The sequence below is a fragment of the Podarcis pityusensis genome, assembly GCF_964106645.2.
Source record: "Podarcis pityusensis genome assembly, chromosome: Z".
NCBI classification, from domain to species: Eukaryota; Metazoa; Chordata; class Lepidosauria; order Squamata; family Lacertidae; genus Podarcis; species Podarcis pityusensis.
The window spans coordinates 46,200,540-46,222,406 of NC_138044.1; the positions used below are offsets into that span (position 1 = coordinate 46,200,540).

At 44.3% G+C, this 21,867-nt stretch overlaps 1 long non-coding RNA gene across 1 annotated transcript in view; it reads left to right on the top strand.

Moving 5' to 3' along the window:
• The window catches only part of LOC308468138, a 32,866-nt gene extending 12,037 nt beyond the window's left edge, over window positions 1-20,829 (top strand). The window contains exon 3 of the long non-coding RNA XR_013981480.1: window positions 20,238-20,829. This is a non-coding gene — a long non-coding RNA (uncharacterized lncRNA). The remainder of the gene's footprint in view (window positions 1-20,237) is intronic.
• Window positions 20,830-21,867: the final 1,038 nt, after the last annotated feature.

The window sequence follows — 21,867 nt, forward strand, 5'->3', positions numbered from 1 at the left end:
AATGATATATAATGAATTGAAAAAGATGTTGAAATATACGTTTATTAAGAAACCGGAGGCCTTCTTATTGGGATTGGTAGGAAATGAGATAAGTAAGAAAGACTGTAAACTTTTTCAATACGCAGTTACAGCAGCGAGAATACTTCTGGCCCAAAAATGGAAACAGGAAGAATTACCGACGGTGGAAGAATGGAGACTGAAATTGACTGATTATGCAGAATTGGACAAACTAACAGGGAAGATTCGGTATCAACGAGACCAAAAGTTCATCAAGGACTGGGGAAGATTTACAGATTATCTGAAAGGCATATGTGATGAACAGATAACGTTTGTTGGTTTTCAAGAGACTCTGTGAAAAACAGAGGAATATTGTTAAAAAGAAAATAAGAGGAGGGAAGGAGATATCTAAAGGCAATACTAAGTTAAGAAATGCTTTAATAATATTGATGCAAACGAAAGATCGGCAGAGGAGCTGAGGGAAGGCAAAAAAAGAGATGAATGTGTGATAAAATGTGAATTGATTGTATAAAAAATGGTTTTTTTTTTCTTTTGTGGAAAATGAATAAAAATATTATTTTAAAAAAAGGCAATTGTAACATGTTGTTGTTGTTATTGTAGTTGTTGTTGTTGTTACTACCACTGCTATCTAGGTCATTTGAACAGTTCTTCTGCTTCATGATTCTATGATTCATTACTGGAGTGGTTCTTGGATATAGAAGCTGCTGTTTAATTGACTCTAGCTGCCGCCTGTTGTTAATTTCTGCTCTGCTAGTACTGTATTAATTGTTTACATATTTTATTTGAATGTCAGGCACTTTCATGTGGCAGTTTGCTGCAGACTGCTCACACGTGCAAGTTCTGTACACTGTCCACATGACATTGTCCTCATCAAAACACATCCAATATTACTTTCACATTTAATCTGGGTTTGCTCCTCTCATTGACATTCCAATATATATTTTCAAACACACATGTACACATACACATCTGGATGGCATCAGGTTGCAGAAGGCTGGGCAGTATCTTCCTTTCAGTCAGGGATGGGGAGCCTGTTGTCCTCCAGATGTTGCTAGACCAGCAATCTCATAATTCCCGACCATCAGCCATGCTGGCTGGGGCTGATGGGAGTCTCCGTCCAACATCTGGAAAACCAGAAGTTTCTCCATCCCTGCCTTAGAAATTAAGGAACAGCAACTCTTGACCTTAACATCTGCCTCTGTGCACCCTCTTGCCCAGTGAAACCTAAAACCAAACTTTCCCAACCCGGTGCCCTCCAGATGTTTTTGATTACAGTTCCAATCAGGCCCAGGGCAAATAGGTGTTGTCACCCAAAACAAAAGAGAGAACGAACTAGGGAAAGGTTGGCTTCACATTAACAACTGTGGTCCCTGATGTGAGCCTGACGCTTGTGAAACTTTCACATCTTGGACAGATTCCTCTTTAAGATGAGTGAATTTGCCTTGGGACCCAGAACTTGAAGATTTCCTCGCTGCCCCTAGATGAAAGAATAAAACTGAGCCCTGGAGCCCAACCAAAGTATTTCCTGCTCTGTTTTTTATTTGCAGCCATGTATGAATTATTCCAGGGAGGATGCATGACTGAGAAATGGAGATGCAGCTGAAGGATCAGTCAGAAAGGCATGACACTTGGCAGGTCCACAGCACACGGTTGAAGTGCTCAGGTTGATGATACAGCCCAAGTTGAATGTGCTTCTCAGAATCTTAGCCAGTCTTTGGAAAAGTGAGGTGGGGACAGGATGGGGGTGGGGGTGGGGGTGAGAATGAAGCTTGCCGGGTGGATTTTGTTTCATGTGCGGGGCCCAAATGGTTGCTGCTGCCTTTGAGGCTGAAAGAGAAACTGGCTCTGATCATTATGTGCATCATTGAACATATATGAACATAACAGGTTGTATCCAGTTTGGTGCTGAGTCTAAGTCACTTGGTGTTATACTTCTGTTCACAAAAATGTTTTTTTGCCGGTGCAACATTGCTGTGCAAAAGAAAGCATGTTTGTGGTTTTATATATGTGGTATTAAGTGGAATTTTCTAATGCACTTCTACAAAAATTCAAGAAAGTTTTTTTTAAGCATAAGTAGGTTTCTGGTAGATTGGTTGTGCAATAGATTCCACAATTTGATGCACAACACGTTCCCACTACTAGTCACAATGGCTTGGCTCTGCCTCCACAGCCAGAGGCAGCATTGCTTCGGAATACCAGTTGCTACAAACTATAGGAAGGGAGACTGCTCTTGTGCTCAGGTCTTGCTTGTGGATATCCAATAGACATCTGGTTGGCTGCTGTAAGAACAAGGTGTTGGGCTAAACAGGCACTGGCCTGATCCAACAGGGCTCTTCTTATGACAACTAGTGTGTTACACAACATTAAAACTCACCAGTCCACTTGTGTTAGCAGAGAATGCTGGATGCAGTCCATAGTGCTCAGACTGGTGATTAAGGTGGCAATGGATGCTGGTCCATTAGAACACCTGAAGCACTGACTCACCAGTCTGCCCCTGCCTGCCTGCCTTCTTACTTAAAACCTACTGTTGGCCTGCCTACTTTCCACCCTGCCAAGTAGTGATGTCTTCTTCTTTGCAGAGGACTTCTCTCTGCTTGAAGGTATTGCCCATTTGGAGGGCTCTGCTCAGTTTGGTTTAAATATAAAGAGTCGTAAGAAGGGAGAGCAGCAGGGGCCTTGCAGCTGCCTGTCAACAATGAGTGCCTGGACAGCAGACAGAGCAAGCACCAGCTCATAGTCTTCCCCGCCATCATGAGATTGTATTTCTATTTAATTCAGAGATGGGGAACCTTTGGTCTTCCAGACATTACTGGACTCCACCTCCCATCTCCCCCCAACCACTATGGCCAATGATCAAGGTCCAGGAGTTCTGCCAACATCTGGAGGGCCACAGGTTCCCCACTCCTGATTTAAATGATGATAATAATTTCTATATTTGCACCATGCACACTTAATGCAATTCTATGCAGATCTGTGTCCTTTTTGTTGTTCCTGTTTTGTTAACATTAAAGTTTTGCAGTTCCTTTGGGGGCTTTTTTTTTTTTTTGGTGGGATGCAATGCATAAGTGGTCACACTTCTAGCATTTCTTATAGCCCAGTGTTGTCTACTACAAGTGGATTTTCAAAATCTCTGCTGAATGATACCTAGTTACCTGGCGATTTTAGGGACTGAAGCTGGGACCTTCTGCACGCAGCTCTATGATCTATCACCTAGCTGTAGACCTTTCTGAATCATGTCATATGCAGAGCCACGTAACTGATCCATCGAGCCCAGTGAACTGTATCTTCTCTGCCAGGGTCTCACCAGGACCTCAGATAGAGCTAATTTTCCAGCTCTGCTATTGACACCCTTTTTGTTCATTTCATTAGCAATGAAATGTTGTACTGAATCAATCAAGATGTAAAACTGTGTGCCATTACTTTTTTGTCCAGTGCAAGAAACTAAGAAAAGGCCACGGGTATTTTGGGATTTCCATTTTCTTCTTCAGCATTGAAAGGAAGGAAGGAAGGAAGGAAGGAAGGAAGGGAAAGAAAGAAAGAAAGAAAGAAAGAAAGAAAGAAAGAAAGCCTTATGGGATGCCTTTTAGCTCTGGCAGACTCAAGCTAAGGCAGGTTTTCTACAGCTACAGTCTCCCTCTCATGATTTCCTCTATGCCGAGTTCAAGCCCTTTCCAGCAACCTAAATTGCAAGCATCCTTTTCCCGATGCAACCATTTATTCCGCTCATCTGGCCTGCTCACTCGCCACCCCTCACAGAGTTGGCAGTTAGACATCTCTTCCCCCACCCCACCCCCGCTGCATCGCCTGGTACTGTTTCGAGCAGGAAACCTGCTAAAGAGCACCTGTTTTCCATTTTGACCTGCAAATAACAAAACACTATCAGCTGGCAAAGATAATTACTCACTTGTCAGAGCAAGTGCTACTGCTTGATTTGCCACTCTGCACACACAATATCAGCACCACCTTAAGTCAGGTTGTATTAAGCAATTCCTTGATCACGTGCCCCAGTGTGTGAACAGACACATGCTGTGCTGTTGCATTAGATGGCAGGCTGCATACATAAAAGGAAAGATAGTGGATACTGTATAGACCAAGGATTTGCACTGCTGATAGGCTGTCCTTTTCTGAGTTGATAATGCAGCTAATATAAGGGACACAGGCGGCGCTGTGGGTAAAACCTCAGTGCCTAGGACTTGCTGATCGTATGGTCGGCGGTTCAAATCCCTGTGGCGGGGTGAGCTCCCGCCGTTCGGTCCCAGCTCCTGCCCACCTAGCAGTTCGAAAGCACCCTTAAGTGCAAGTAGATAAATAGGTACCGCTTTATAGCGGGAAGGTAACGGCGTTTCCGTGTGCGGCACTGGTGCTGGCTCGGCAGCTGCAGCTTTGTCACGCTGGCCACATGACCCGGAAGTGTCTTCGGACGGCGCCGGCTCCCAGCCTCTTAAGCGAGATGGGCACGCAACCCCAGAGTCGGACACGACTGGCCCGTACGGGCAGGGGTACCTTTACCTTTACCTTTAATGCAGCTAATGCCCTGGGTGGCTTGGCCATCACTTGGCATGCCACAGCAACTAATGACAGCAAAATAGGGGGAAATCAATAGGAGAGAAACTCTTTCAATTCAAGGGCCACATTCCCACGTGGACAACCTCCCAGGGACCATAGTGGATGTGGCCATACACATACCCTCTTCCTTTCTCCATTCAGGCAAGAGACATCATCCCAGTTGAATGAAACATTCTAGCTGGGTACAGTCTTGAGGGCCAGACTGAGGGAGGTGGAGGGCCACATTCAGGCCTGAGGTTTCACACCCCTGTGCGTAGGGTTTACTCCTCCATGAATTTGTAGAAACCTTCACAGGCTTGGTTGCTCATTTCTGTAGAAGCCTGTAGAGAGAATACATTCCCTGCCCCTTTGGAAGAGGGCTTGCACATATGAAATACCCCGATATCATGTAGCAGCATAGCAACAATCTGAGGAAGTGATGAAATCTGCAAGGAACATCTTCACCATCATTTATCTGCATGCTGTCTCTCCTTGTTAAATCCAGGCCCGGGTGGGGCAGGGGAGAGCTTTTTTTGTTTGAGTTTATAACTTTGTTATAACAAGACTCCTGCCCTGGACCTCAGACAAGCTCTGCTTAGGCCTGGTTAAGCCACACTCAAGGCAGTTTACAACATCAAGAGATTTACCTACTTACAAAAATATTACAAAAATTAAGGAGCGGTAAATAAATGAAAACAATAAGTATATGATCAAATTAAACAATCCCCACATGAGTCATAGTAAGGTCTAACAACAGATATACAAACAAACAAAACACAATATGATAACAGGAACAAATGAAGCACCTACAAAATTAAATCTTGACCCCCTACAAAAAAACTCCTAAATAATACCCCACCCTGAGAATCTCTGGGCATCCTCAGCATCAGGTTCTGCAGCAATCATGAGTATGATGGTCTCTAGGCCACTTCAGTAGCAGCTTATGTAGCAGGAATCCCTTAGCTCCTGCCTGCTGCCTCTCACTGATAGATCACTGCCTCCATAAATGGCTTGGTGGGTGGGACAAAGCCACTATGCTAGCTTCTCCACAGGTGTGTTGCTGTTGCTTACTGGAAGGCTATGATGGAGGAAAGATGGGTATGGTGCAAACCCACTGACCGAAGCACCAGATTAGCTCTGCTGGTGTGCTTACCCTGTACGACAGTGCTCCCCAACCTTTTTATTGCCGCGGACCGGTAAATGTTTGATAATTTTTCCGTGGCCCGCTTGTTTTGATTTAATAATTTTAATTTAATTGTATTTAAACATGCCTTCAAAATAAAATACAGCTACACCAAAAAATGAATATAAAGTGATTTATTTTATTTAACTCACTAGAATGCCAAATCAATGAGAACCCTGAGCTTGTTTCTTTGCAACGAGACGGTTCCATCTGGGGGTAATAGGAGACAATGACACCCGAAGTGTGTTGCTTATGTCCAGTTTATTCCGTTGTTTTGTTTTGGTTGCTGTCACTGCAGAAAACCCCGCTTCACACAGATAGGTTGTCGGAAATGGCAATAGGGATTTAAGTGCTGTGGTGGCAATCTCAGGGTATTCCGCCATGACTTTAATCCAGAACATCGGCAGAGTCGTTGTCTTGAACGTAGTTTTAAGGCCACCGTCATTTGCAATCTCCAGCAGTTCTTCTTCTTCTTGCATAGACATGCTAGATTCGCCTGATTTGTTGGCAAATGGGTCGCGGATCCATTCCTTACCAGTTCGTGGGTCTTTTGTGGTTGGGAAGTAGCGCTCAAACTCTTTTAAAAGCAAAGACAGGTGATCGTGCACCAACTGGCAGAATGAATGTTCAAGCTCAGTCTTGCCTACAATCCCTGCTAATGTCTGAAACATGTCCAAAATGCCTCTGTTCACGCGCCGTCCCCACAACTCCAGTTTGGCTTTAAATGCAGCTACTTTGTCTGACAACTTGAAAACAGTTGTCATTTTCCCCTGAAGGCCCAGATTGAGTTCATTGAGCAGGCTGAATATGTCACACAGGTAAGCCAGTTTTGCGACCCATACCTTGTCCCTGAAATGTGCTGCCAGCGGTGACTTCTTTTCTGAGAGAAATCTTTGCAATGGCTCTCGTAATTCAAATACTCTGGTTAGCGATTTTCCTCTGGATAACTATCTTATTTCTGTGTATAAGAGAAGGCATCTGTACTCTGCGTCCATCTCCTCACAAAGCTGCTCAAACAGGCGCGAGTTAAGTGCGTGTGCTTTGATGTGGTTAATAACTTTAACGACATCCATCAATACGCTGTTAAATTCCGATGACATTTTTCGGCTTGCCAGCATTTCTCTGTGAATGAGACAATGCGTAGATTCATTCTCAGGTGCAACCTCCTTAATCCGAGCAGTTAAACCAGACAGTCGTCCGGTCATGGCAGCAGCTCCGTCTGTGCATATGCTGACACCAAAGGACCATTGGTGTCTGATATATAACCATCCAGTGACTTGAACAGTTCTGCTCCTGTGGTGTTGGTTGGCAAAGACAGTGCACATAACAAATCCTCATGCACATCCTCCTGATATAGATATCGCACATAAACAAGTAGTAGTGCCTTGTTGTCGATATCTGTAGATTCGTCAACCTGGAGTGCATACCACGGTGATGTATTAATCCTCTCCAACAATTGTGCCTCAATGTCTTCGGCTATTTCCTCAATGCGCCTAGTCACAGTGCTAGCTGACAAAGGCACATGTGCTATCTTTTCCACAGCAGCCTCTCCTAGAAGTTCACGGCAAATGTCTTTAGTGGAAGGCTAGATCAATTCTTCACCAATAGTAAATGGCTTTTTAGCCTTAGCAATGCGGTTAGCCACCAAATATGATGCTCTCAGTGCATTCTCCTTTATTGATGTGGTGGCCCTCATAAATATCTTCTGTGCTTCGTGCTCCCGTTTTTTTTCTTTCAAAATACTCCAGGGGCTTGTCTTTTATGCCAGGGTGCTTGGCGGTCAAGTGGCGAAGCAGTTTTGAAGGTTTCATTGCCTCATTAGAGAGCTTCTCGCCGCAAACTATGCAGAGCGGTTTTGATGCGTGGGAATCACCTGTCCCGATAAATCCATATTTCAAATAGGACTCATGGTATTGTCTGTTAAAAGTTGCCTGTTTCTTTGATGTTGAAGGCTCTTCTTCTGTCTGTTCACTGGGCCTTTTTTTCTTCCCAAGGAAACTTTCTAACGATGTCTGTTTCATACTCATTTTTGCTAATTTGTGGGTTAAAGCAGACACAATAACACGTCAGTACACACGAGTACCGGTGAACAGATAGAAGAGCTAGAAGAGTGATACGTTCTCTTTCTCTTCACTCCACTGCTGCTTGCAACCGCTCAGCTCCAGATGTCACCTAAATCCGAATGTAAATCAAAAAACTATCAACGCAAAAATGTGACCAGTGTTTTAAATATATGACCAGTGTATCAAAATAACTGTGAAATATATATATAAATCACAAAAGATGACTGTGCCCCCTTTCAATACAGAGATGCCAGCGTGCCCCTTTCAATACAGAGATGCCCCAGCATTCCCCCTTTCAATACAGAGATCATCGCGCCATAGTGCTGAGTCTCCTCAATGGCAGAGAACCCCCGCCCCCCCTCCGTGCACTTATGCCTGAACCCGCACAAACACATTCGACCCAGGGGTTGTTGACCTAAATAAGTGCAATAGGCCTGGGTGAATGAGAGGGCATTCTAATAAAACCATTGCTGCTCCTCTTTCCATTTGATAGTGCTGAGTCCCCCCCCCCCCCTGTGCACTTACCTCACGGCAGCTTCTCTTCAGTCCCCGCGTCTCCGACCTCGAGTCCTCAGTCCTCCCGTGGCGCCTCCTCCTCGTCCAATGGCGTGAGGTTTGCCTTTCGGCCAATCAGGAAGCAGGAGGACCCGCTCCCTGATTGGCCAGGAGGAGCATCAGTGTAACAATAGCGAATTTTCATTCGCTATTGTCACACAATGGGCGGGCTTGAGAGGGCGCAATGCTCTGCGCCTCGGCCGCCTGCCGCGGTGAAATGATTTGAAGTTCCTCGGGCGGCCCGGTGCCGATTGATCCACGGACCGGCACCGGTCTGCAGCCCGGGGGTTGGGGAACACTGCTGTATGAAACTCCCTTCCATTTTGCCCCTATCTCTCTCCCTGCATGATCACCAGCTGTTCACCCTCCAACATTTCTTTGATGAAAATAGGGATGTCCCATTCCATAATGATAATTTTACTATTTATACCCCACACATCTTATTGGGTTGCCCTAGCCACTCTGGGCAGCTTCCAACATATATAAAAACATAATAAACATTAAACATTTAAAAAAACGTCCCTATACAGGATTGCCTTCAGACGGCTCAGGGGTTGGATAACTCCATACCCTCCAACATTTCTCCAATGAAAATAAGGATATCCTAAAGAAAAGAGGGACATTCCGGGATCAAATCAGAAACCGAAATGGCTTCTCTAAATCAGGGATGTTCCTGGAAAATAGGGACCCTTGGGGGGTCTGCAGTTGGCTAGGATCAGGTAGTTAATCTATTCCTTATTGGCTAGGCAATGACAGCAAAGAAGGAGCAGTTTGGATGATAAGCAGACACAGAAAATGTGAACAGATTCAGAAGTCAATTTTCTTGGAGAACATTGTGCCTGCTCCTCCACTACCCACCCCAGAAAGCACAGCAGAAACCACAAACCAGAAATGAGTGACTATTTGGTGCAACCCTAATTCTAACCCTGGTGATATATCAATTCAATGTTTCAACTTTGGGTGATCAAGAATGCCCAAAAAGTAAGGTAAGACACAGTTATGGCAAAGGATCACCTAGTTGCCTTTGGAAGCATGAGGGTACAAAGTATTAAGAAGATAATGTATTAGAACAGATATGGGGGACCTGTGGCCCTCCAGATGTTACTGGGCTGTGATTCATCACTGCTGACTATTAGCTGTGCTATCTGGGACTGAAGGGAGTTGGAGTCCAGCAACATCTGGAGGGCTACAGGCTCCCCATCCTTCAGACATCAAGGCAGGGTATATCCAAGTTCTGTCAAGGCAACATGAAGCCACAAGAGGCTTCCAGTTGTACAGCTAAAAGTGGAGCTGGAACAAGGTTTGAACATTGCTCCAGCAGCAGATAACCCAAGACGGAGCCAATAATAATAATAATAATAATAATAATAATAATAATTTTTATTTATACCCCGCCCTCCCCCAGGCTCAGGGTGGCTAACACCAGTAAAATTACAATAAAAACATAATGGGGGAGAACAATTTAAAATACAGGTTAAAATGCAGCCTCGTTTTAAAAGTAGCCCATGGATCAAAACCATAAGGGGAAGGAAAACATAAGGGTCAGACTGAGTCCAGACCAAAGGCCAGGCGGAACAGCTCTGTCTTGCAGGCTCTGCGGAAAGATATCAAGTCCCGCAGCGCCCTACTCTCTTGTGACAGGGCGTTCCACCAAGTCAGGGCCATTACTGAAAAGGCCCTGGCCCTAGTTGAGACCAATCTAACCATCTTGCGACTTGGGGCCTCCAATGTGTTGTCATTTGTGGACCTTAAGGTCCTCCACAGGGCATACCAGGAGTGCAGTTCAGCTCTACCTTCAATGGGAGAAGCCTCCTTAGTTAAAGGGGGAGAATTTCCTGTTTCAGCAGACATTGCCTCCAACAGCAGAGGGCAGGCAGGGTCCTCAGGGAGGGAGGGTTCCAATGTGGCTTTCTCCTTAGGCCAGAGGGGTGCTTGCAGAATGAGCAAAGGGAATATCCAAAGCCAACTCTGAAGGTAACCCCCTCACACCCCCTGTCTCGACTTCTAAATCCCAGCCTTGTCCCCTCCCTCAACCCACCACAAGTGATGCCACAGCAAGGGAGTAGCAGAAATCCCCACAGCCCAGTGGGAAAACTACAGCCTTAAAAAAGTGGCACCATCAAACCAATCCCAAGGAAGCATCACTGCATTCTGCAGCACACTAATGGAATCATGCCAACCACTTGTGTGCACGCACAATTAGCGGGCCCATTCTCAATGCTATGGTTGGCACCATGCTTGATGGCCACACAAACCGTTCCATGATGCAGCTTTGTGTGTTGGGTTGGAAGGACAACTGCAAGCAAGGACTTTGTGGGTGCTAGTTATTGTACAGACATTATTGCCAAGGCAAAGTCATCCCAGCTTTTGGGGGGTACATGTGGAGAAGGTTGGTTTTTTTTTGCCCCGGTATACACAGTGCAGTAAGGCTGGGTACAAATGCTCCTACGCATTACAAAGATTTTGTTTTCCCTGACACTTTAACAGGAGAGCAAACTGCAATTAATATACCCCATTAAAGCAGACAGCACCCAATTAGTTATCATCCATTTTCAGACTGGGAATCTAGATGCACAAAAAGGAGAGAAAAACGTGGAGGGGGTGAAGCCATGGAGCCAGCTTCTTATTCAAAAGGAAAAATACATTCAAAACTACAGGTTTTCAAAGACACATTTAACTCACAATGGCACGGATACTCACTTGGCCTTTAATGTGAAATGGAGTGTTAATTTTTTCTCTGTCACCTCTTAATTGCTTCCTTATTATACTGTTCAAGCAGTTAATTGCTAGACAGAGTGAAGGAGTGTTTGCCGGGAAAAGGAAATGCCACAGAAAGCAGCGCAGTGGAGTAATTGGGTTTGATATAACATTCATTGCAGTATTACTTTTAATGGCATCAACAACATTAAGTGGCAAAGCTAAATTGTTTTTCTAACATGAGGTGGGGGTTGGGATGGTGGGTTGAAGGAAGTGGAAGCAAGGTTGAAGCAGGAACAAGTGTGATGAGCTGCCATTTCGAATTGTTTTTAAAATATCTATGCACCAATCTGTTGTGCATAGGTGAGCATGATGACCAGCTGTGCTGGAATATGGAGGGGGGAGGGTAATGTGCTTGCAAATTTGTATCCATTTGAAAGCAATGCAGTGTGGGAACTGTATGTATACCCTGCTTTCCAGCCAAGATGGTCTCTCAGAGCAGGTTTCCATTCAAGTGCATGTAAAAGGACATCAGGAATATGGAGATGGCACACTCAAAGTAGTGTTTTCCCAACAGAGACAGTGCCTCTGCCTCTGTTTCTCCATGCCTGAAGCTAAGAATGTAGATGATGATGATGATGATGATGATGATTAGATTAATCACCTTCTAAACCACCATCTCAAAGCAATTTACAGATACAGTGGTGCCTCGCAAGACGAAATTAATTCGTTCCCTGAGTTTTTTCGTCTAGCGAATTTTTTGTCTTGCGAAGCACGGTTTCCCATAGGAATGCATTGAAATTCAATTAATGCATTCCTATTGTCAAAAAAAGTCCAAACAAAGCCAAATTTGGTACAACAATAGTTTATTAACTGCTCTTTAAAGTCACACATACTTTAAAGAGCATTTCAAAAATTGAAGGAACAATAAATTAAGTTTCTAAACATGACAGAAAAACATTTAAAAATCAACAAAGTGTACTGTACATACATTTTCTAAGACTCTGGGGGACCACTCAAAGAAGGTTCCTCTTCCACTCTTTGCTTCTTGCTGAGGAACCTGTCCATGGTCTGCTGCTTCATCCGCCTTTTCAGCAGCTCCCTGAGAGGCAACATGACCATCGTATCAAAAGTGTTCGCTTGGTCATGTGCCACGTGCTTGTTAGGGTGGTGCCGCTCTGCAAAAGCCTGCACCTCCTTCCACTTCTGGCAAATGTCCCTCAGTTCTTTGGAGGACAGCCGTTCCTCAGTTGCTTCCTCCTCTTCCAGCGAGGCCTGCTCCTGCGCAACCTCTGCCTGCAGTTCAACCAGCTCCTGGGTGGTCAGCTCGTGGTCGTGCTCCTCCACCAGCTCGCTGACGTCCTCCTCTGTGACCTCCAGGCCCATGGTCCTCCCCAAGGCAACAATGTCCTGCACCGCTGTTGACTCTGGTGCATCAGAGTCACTTGGTGCCACACAGTCCGGCCACAGGCTGCGCCAAGCGCAATTCAGATTTCTCTGGCTGATCCCGTTCCAGGCCGTGGTGATCATCTTCAAGCAGGTGACGATGTCGAAGTGGTCCTTCCAGAATTCCCGCAGGGTGATGGTGGTGCAATCAGTCACCTCGAAGCATCGCCTGAAAAGCTCCTTGGTGTAGAGTTTTTTGAAATTGGCGATGACCTGCTGATGCATCAGCTGGAGCAGTGGCGTGGTGTTAGGCGGCAGGAACATGATGTTGATGAAGCTGAACTCCTCCAACAAGTCCACCTCAAGGCCTTGAGGATGAGCAGGAGCATTGTCCATCAGAAGCAAAGCCTTCAGCGGCAGGTCGTTGTCCAGCAGGTACTGTTTGACAGCAGGGCCAAAAGCAAGATTGACCCAGTCCACAAACAGCACACGTGTGACCCAAGCCTTGCTGTTGGATCGCCACATGACACTCAGCCGCTCCTTGTCGACCTTGTGTTTCTTGAAGGCCCGTGGGTTCTCCGAGTGGTACACCAGCAGGGGCTTGATCTTCAGGTCGCCGCTTGCGTTGGCACAGAAGAGCAGGGTCAGACGGTCCTTCATGGGCTTGTGGCCAGGCAACTTGGCCTCCTCCTGTGTGATGAAAGTCCTTTTGGGCATCCTCTTCCAAAACAGCCCGGTCTCGTCGCAGTTGAAGACCTGCTGTGGAACGTAGCCCCCCGTCTTCACAACCTCCAGGAACTCCAAGGCAAAGTCTTCAGCCGCAGGAACATCAGAACTGGCAGCCTCTCCATGCCTGACCACGCTGTGGATTCCAGATCTTGCCTTGAACCGGTCAAACCAGCCTCTGCTTGCCTTGAAGACTTCTGGCTCGCCTGAGGTTCCTGGCTGTTCCCGGATGAGGTCTGCGTGCAAGGCCTTGGCCTTCTCACAAATGACGGCCTCAGTCACTGTGTCCCCTGCACGCTGCTTCTCTTCTAACCAGATGAGCAGCAACTTCTCGACCTCCTCCAGAACAGCTGGGCGGTTCTTCACGATCCTGGTGACTCCCTTGGCTGCATCAGTCGCAAGGATCTTCTCCTTCATCTTCAGGATGGTCCCGATGGTCGATGGGTTCCTGCCGTACTCCCTGGCGAGGTCCGTCACACGCATTCCACCGTCGTGCTTCCAGATGATCTCCTTCTTCATTACCAGCGTCACCTTCTCCTTCTTCCTCTCGCCGGCCTCCGCAGCAGCAGTCTTCTTGGGTCCCATGGCAGCACAGCTCTTACCTTCGTAAACTCGGGGGGGGGGGGGAATCAGCAATTCAAACCCAGAACCAAGTCCTTGAATTACAAACACCCAACCCAAAATCCAAAAACCCCCCAAAAAGTTTTTAAAGTTTAACTTACGAAATGGCTGCAAATCACCAAAGTCTTCAAAATCCTCAAATGGCTGCAAAAGAAGTTTTGGGAAAGCTTTAAAAATCACCAAAGTCTTCAAAAACCTCAACTGTTCCCCCAGCCCCTCCCCAACTGTTGCAAACCCCTCCCCAACTGTTCCCCCAGCCACCCAGCACACAGAAATTCAAAACCCAGGTTTTTTTTTCCAAAAAAAAAAACATGGCCCAATGGTCACAGAAAACCATAAAAATGCAGAAAAAACCACACAAGCTCCCAGATTCTTGCAAACCCCTCCTCAACTGTTCCCCCAGCCACCCAGCACACAGAAATTCAAAACCCAGAATTTTTTTTCAAAAAAACAACAACATGGCCCAATGGTCACAGAAAACCATAAAAATTCAAAAAAACCCACACAAGCTCCCAGATTCTTGCAAACCCCTCCCCAACTGTTCCCCCAGCCACCCAGCACACAGAAATTCAAACCCAGATTTTTTTTTCAAAAAAAAATAAACATGGCCCAATGGTCACAGAAAATCATAAAAATGCAGAAAAAAACCACACAAGCTCCCAGATTCTTGCAAACCTCTCCCCAACACCAAGTCCTTGAATTCTAAACACCCCAACCCAAAATCCAAAAACCCCCAAAAAAGTTTTAAAAGTTTAACTTACCAAACAGCTGCAAAAGAAGTTTTGGAAAAGCTTCAAAAATTCAGCAAACTCTTTAAAAAGCTCAAAAAGGCCACCACAACTGCACCTTGAAGTCAAGTCGCAACTGCACCTCTTCAAGCAATGCACCCTGGGTATTAACGGTTTTACGAAAAAGGAAACAAACTTGCAAGACGTTTTCGTCTTGCGAAGCAAGCCCATAGGGAAATTCGTCTTGCGAAGCAACTCGAAAACGAAAAACTCTTTCGTCTTGCGAGTTTTTCGTCTTACGAGGCGTTCGTCTTGCGGGGCACCACTGTACGATGATTAAAAATGGTTGAAAACACAGAAAAACAACAAATACGTTTAAAATAAGACCAAAGGCTAAGACTAAGGAACATAAGAAGAGCTGGCTGCTGGATAAGGCCATAGAACCATCTAGTCCAGCATCCTCCTCTTACAGTGGCCAAGAAGATGCCTAGCTGGGAAGCCCATAAGCAGGACCTGACTGGAACAACATTCTTTCCAGCTATGATTCCTAGTAACTTTTATTCAGAAGCATACTGCTTGCAACAGTGTAGACATAACATATGAAGCATCGTTGGTCATCACTGATAGCCTTTGCACTGATGGCCTCTTTTAAAACCCTCCAAGTTGATTGCTTTTCCGATCCAGTAAATTTCTGAGGAGTCTTGGAGTACAGGACAGGAGAGGTAGTGACAGCAGAGTGGGTACTTTTCACATGTCCTTAAGATTTTTGCATGCATTTGCTCCTAACACGTTCAAAGCTTCAATGCCTTTTAGCTCAAGAATTAGAGTATTTATGGTAAGTCAAGCCTTCAGCGCAATTGCTTTGAGTCTGTGGCATGATGAGGTCACAGAAGAGGTCTGCAGAATTTGGGGGATGTATTAAGTTCATAGCAAGTCAGCCAATGGTCCATTCAACTCAGCATTGTCTACACTGACTGATAGCTGCTCTCCAAAAGTTTCAGACGGGTTCTCCTCTGGTCCCTCTTTAAGATGCCCAGGATTGAACCTGGGGCCATCTGCATGCAAAACAAATGCTCTACCACTGAGCCACAGCCAAGGCATTTAACTGGGTCAATCTCTGGCTTCTCCTCGTATGACTTGCGGATGCCTGCTTCCTGGGATCCTGCTGAGCCACTGCTAGTCTTTGTAAACAATGGTGAACAAGATGAACCAATGTCCTGACTTGATATAAAGAATCTTCCTATGTGAGGAGAATATATAAAACCTCCTTTTACCTACTGGTTAGTTGGTGTTGTGGTCCTGTGTTGATTCTATTGCACTCAGTGGTTTTTCTTTTGAAATAGTTTCAGAGGCATCTTTATTGCTTTGCTTTGTTGAACGCTTCTTCAAGATTTGCAGAAGCAGAGTGTAATAAATGTTGCAAGGGAAGGCTTAGATGAAACAGGAAGCTGTGCTTTGATCACCAAGAAGCCTGAACTAGAAGCTTTCCTAGGGCATCAGTGTTGTCTCATCTGCTCTGCTCTGAGAAGTTAGGCTGAGCACCACTTTCTGGGTAGAAGCTGGAATTGCAGGGAGTACAGCCACTCCAACCAAGAAAGTCTTCTTGTGGTGGCTCATTGGCTAAAGTCATAGGACACTACCTTCTGCCAAGTCAGGCTACTGGTTTATCTAGCTCAATATCACCTACACTGACTGGCAGTGGCTCTCCAGGGTTTCAGACAGAGGGTCCAACTTGGAGATGCTGGGGACTGAACTTGGGATCTTCTGTGTGCAAAGTAGATTTTCTACCCCTGAGTCATACATGGACCTTTCCCACAAATTCCCACTAGCCATTGCTCACTTTACCTGGTTAGTACCAGGCAGTAAGATCAATTCCTAATAAGAGACATCAAGATAGGATTGTGCTCACCGAATGAGTGGGGGGGGGGGGACTAAATCCCCAGAATGAGAAGGAAGGGATTACATGCACTTACTTAAACAACAAAGCATGGATCACTGGCTTTAATGAGGTTCATTGCAAGCTAAGTGCCAGTATTCAGAATTGGTATTATTTCTTCTGTCCTCTTATTTATTAAATGCATAGCAATTATTAATGCAGACAAAGCAAAGGAAACATTGAGATTGAAGAGCAACACTGTCCAACTGCTTTAACCATCACACTTAAAAATACATTGATATAATGGAGAGAACAAGAATGTTTGTCGAATTCAATAAGTACCGTTTTGGCAATGGACAATCCAGAGGGGGGCAGGAATGCTCCAGTTTGTAACTTTGCCTATTGGTGTTTAAACATGCAGATTAACTCATTAGTAAGGCTATTTTTACACTCTGTGATTTATTTATTTCCCATTTATATTTTAAAACAGCTGGCCTTCTCAACACACCCAAAAGACAAGCTACAACAGCAACTTGTGTTGAACCAAATAGGCTTGTCTCGGAAGAGACTCTGTGCAGCATCAATTAAATAAAAAGAACACCCACATTTCTCTCAGTTCAGAACTATTTTTCATAGTTTTGTTCCTTATTCATTGGTGTTAGGGACCAGCAGAGAAATTCCGCAAAAGGAGGGCTCAAACATTGTACCTGGGGAAATAGCTCAATGGTAGAGCATCTATTTTACATGTGGAAGATCCCTGGTTAAATTCCCTGAACACTGGTACCTCGGCTTACATACGCTTCAGGTTACAGACTCCGCTAATCCAGAAATAGTACCTCGGGTTAAGAACTTTGCTTCAGGATGAGAACAGAAATCGTGCAGCAGGAGGCCCCATTAGCTAAAGGGGTGCTTCAGGTTAAGAACAGTTTCAGGTTAAGAATGGACCTCTGGAACGAATTAAGTACATAACCAGAGGTAGCACTGTATCTTCAGACAGGGCTGGGAGAGGCTGCAGGTTCAGTCGCCAGCATGTAACTTTTTCTTTTTTTTCTTAAGTCATCTTAAGAAAGCAGCCATCATTGTTAGGGATGAGTGAATCTGTCAGTTTGGGTTTCTCTCTCTCCCTCCCTCTCTCTCTGTTTTTCCAGACTTACAGTAAGTTCAGACCTCTGCATTTCCACCAGTTTGTGATAATAAAAAAGGAAAAAGCCCTCCTGAAAATGTACCAGCATTTTAGCAACAGCTTCTGCTAATGTGCACATTTTTGCATGTAGTGCTGCCTAATATACACATTTTCAGATAAAATCACAGCGGACTTTGCTACCAAACTGCCATTTTGTCCTCACCCACAACCACTTCAAATTTGGTGATGATCTGTTCCTCCAGATCAGCAGTACAGCAATGGGCACCCACATGGCCCCACAGTATGCCAGCATCTTCATGGCAGATTTAGAACAACGTTTCCTAAACTCCAACCCACTCAAACCTCTCTTGTACCTGCGATACATTGATGATATTTTTATTATCTGGACATGGTCAACAGACCCTGGACACCTTCCAACAGACATTCAATGACTTTCACCCCACCATCAACCTAACAATGAATCAATCTATGCAAGAAATACATTTTTTTGGACACTACTATAAAAATACAGGATGGGCATATAGACACCACCTTATACCGTAAACTAACTGACTGACAAACATATCTACATGCTTCTAGCTACCATACCAAACATACCAAACAAGCCATTGTATATAGCCAGGCCCTACGTTACAGCCGCATCTGTTCCAACTCTACAGACAGAGACTCTTACCTAAGAGATCTACAGCAACCCCTTTTAGAACTAAAATATCTGCCCAATGAAGTTAAACAACACATCAACAGAGCCAGACTGATACCCAGAGAGAACCTGCTGCAAGACAGACCCCCAAAAAAGAAAATAACAGAACACCAATAGTAATCACATACAGCTCCCAAGTTAAAACAGTTCAACACATCATCAGAGATCTACAGCCTCTCCTAGACAATGACAGTTCTCTTTCTCAAGCTCTAGGAGGAAGACCTTTCATTGCCTATAGACAGCCACCCAATCTTAAACAACTCCTCACCCACAATAATACAACAACCAGACTTAACACTGGTACCAGAGCCTGCAATAAACCCAGATGCCAACTTTGCTGCCACATACACCCGGACAACACCATTACTGGCCCCAACAACATCAAACATACCATCTCAGGACTATTTAATTGCTCATCTTCTAACATTGTGTATGTCATCAAATGCCAGTAGTGCCCTTCAGCTCTCTGTATTGGACAAACAGGACAAACCCTACGCCAAAGGATAAATGGACATAAATCTGACATCAGGAATCACAAGACAGAGAAACCAGTAGGAGAACACTTCAATCTCCCAGGACATTCTATACAAGATCTCAAAGTAGCTGTCTTATTACAAAAAAAAAAATAAAGAATAGACTGGAAAGAGAAGTTGCTGAATTGCAACTTATTTCCAAACTTAAAACCATGGAGAGACCTGGTCTGAATAGAGACATTGGATTCTTATCTCATTATAAAGCTATTTTTAGCCATCTCACCCCTTGCTTTTTCCTGTAAGACCAATTGTAGTTGTTAACAGTCATCAACAGGTTTACCACACCTATCAGCCAATCACCCATTCCCACCACCCTTCTGAGTAATACCCCTCCCCACCCTCTCACCATATGTATGGGTTTGGTGACTTCTGTTTTAGTGTATCTGAAGAAGTGTGCATGCACACGAAAGCTCATACTAGTAACAAACTTAGTTGGTCTCTAAGGTGCTACTGGAAGGAATTTTTTTATTTTGTTTCGACTACGGCAGACCAACACGGTTACCTACCTGTAATATTTTCACAAAGCAGTTTCCCCACGTATGATGCATTTTGTATGTTACTTTAGACTACATATGAATTTGCCCTAATGCATGCGTTGAACCCAGCTCAGTAGTAGTTGAGAAGCCAGAGTAGATGTTTTAACAACAATGTTATGTGCTGCCAGCCAGATACTCACATCAGCAGCCTGGCTGCTGCATTCTGCACAGGCAGGGCCTTTTAGGCAGGCCCAAGGGCTGCCCCACATAGAGTGCACTGCAGTAATCTCGCCTTCAGGTTACCAAACACATGGACTCCCATGAGCTTATTGCTACTCTGTCAGCCACCACAGGAGTGCAAAATTTATGCAAAAGGTTTGGGACAGAAATAGTTAAATAAGAACTAGATATTTTTAAAAAATAACTAGGTGGCTTACCTGCGTCAAAATCCATTACCTTGACCTGCCCCTATTTTCCTTGATGAAGTCCCTTACCTAAACCTTTTCCCCGTCTACTTCCAATTTGCTATTGTTTAAGCAACCCAAGAACATCCCTCATAACCCTGAAATCAATTTAGTGAGGTCGTCCTTTTGTACAACAGTTTTTAAATCTGTGACATTTACATTTCTATAGCGTTTTTACTTTATTTAAGAGCCCCCCACAAAGGATAGAACATTTTTATATGAAGGAAATGTGGGGAAGAGAAGAGAACCAACCCTGAGCTCTGAAAATATGAAAATCATTTCCAAATTGGTTCAAGGATTTAAAATGTTTGGCGTTAAACGAATCTGTAATATGAGGAATTTCTTTGTGTGTCAAAGTTCTGACGCTTCCATTTTTAAAAAGTGTGCAGAAGGTCCTCATTATACCGTGAGCGAGTTGGTGGAGGCAATTTCTCATTCCATCCCATGAATTTATGTTCTTTCCCTCCAAGTTCTGAAAAAAGAGCTAGAAATAATCTTTTCCTGACACTTCATTTCTTACAGATGTATTTATACACAGAGCTTGATTGACTCCGAGATAATTCTGCACCTTCTTCCGAGGCCAAAGAAAGAATTTAGACATAATGATCAGCACCGTCATTGTCAAGATAATCAGTTGTCAAACTTTTGTGCAGCAGAGGAACCTGACTCATAGAATTACTTTGGAGGCTTAGAGCAATGGAGGAGCCCTGCTGGATCAGACTAAAGGTCCATTGAGGGAAGAAGCAGAACTCTTTTTCACCCAAAGGCCACAGATCCTTCCATTAGGGGGTCGCCAAAGCTCAACAATTTTGTGAAACAAAAAACAAAAAAAGGTCAACAACTTTGCCAGGATGTTCACTTTTTGAAATATGGCAACCCTATAACCCTATGTTCCATAGGCTGCTGGTGGGTGCAACCAAAAACAATAGCAGACTGTGGCTCATATCAGTGCAAAGTAGGCTACATTCCAGGCATGCAGAAGCCAGACTTCTCTGCAGACTCCTGCACATACATCTATCCAACTTCCATACAGGCGGGCAAGAAGCATTGTCATAGTTCAAGGACTTGCTGCAGCCAGGCAAAAGCATCTGAGAAAGGTGCAGAGTGGGGCCAGTGAGAGCTGTGGCCTCCTGAGGACCAGGTAGGCCCCATCTGCACTATACATTTCTAATTTTTGTAATAATTTTTATTAATTTTTTCTGTTTTACAGTTTCAAATAAACTTTTTACAAACTTTGAAATATCCAGTGACTTTCCTTCTTCTCTTTCCATGGTTCATTTTACAAACCACACATCCCTGCATATTTTACTATAACAATTCAAATCAATTTTCCACTTTTACATCCATCAAAAATTATTTACTCTGTTGAATTTATCTTAGTGCTGCCAGCGTTTTCAGCTGTATACAGTTATTTCCCATATATTCAGTAAACGTTTTCCAATCTTCTTTAAACGTATGTTCTTCTTGCTCTCTTATTCTATATGTTAAATTTGCAAGTTGTGCATATTCTGTCAACTTAAGTTGCCAAACCTCTTTAGTTGGGATCTAGCTCACTTTCCATTTTGGGGCTAACAAAACATGAACCCCAGTTGTTGCATACATAAATAACCTTTTCTGACACCTGGGGATTTCAGTCTGGATTATTTCCAACAAAAAAGACTGCAGTTTTGGGGGGAAAGTAAAAAAAAAAAAATCAATTCATTATAAGCCATTTCACAATACCCTTCCACCACATGTGGAAAAATGTTCCCTCCACTTCTTCACACTTCCAACACTTATCTGATTCTGCCTTATAAATCTTAGCCAACCTACTCAGAGTTTAGAACCATCTATGAATCATTTTCAAATAGTTTTCTTTCAATGAATAGCATGCTATAGATTTCAGGTCACTTTTCCAGAGTTTCTCCCAGGGGTTAAGATCTCTATTGTGTCCTATATCCATCTGCACTATGCATTTCAAGCAGTATCATGCCACTTTAAGAAGCCATGGCTTCCCCCCAAGAATATTGGGAAGTATAGTTACCGTATTTTTCGCTCTATAAGACTCACCAGACCATAAAACGCACCTAGTTTTTGGAGGAGGAAAACAAGAAAAAAATATTCTGAATCCCAGAAGCCAGAACAGCAAGAGGGATCCCTCTTGCTGTTCTGG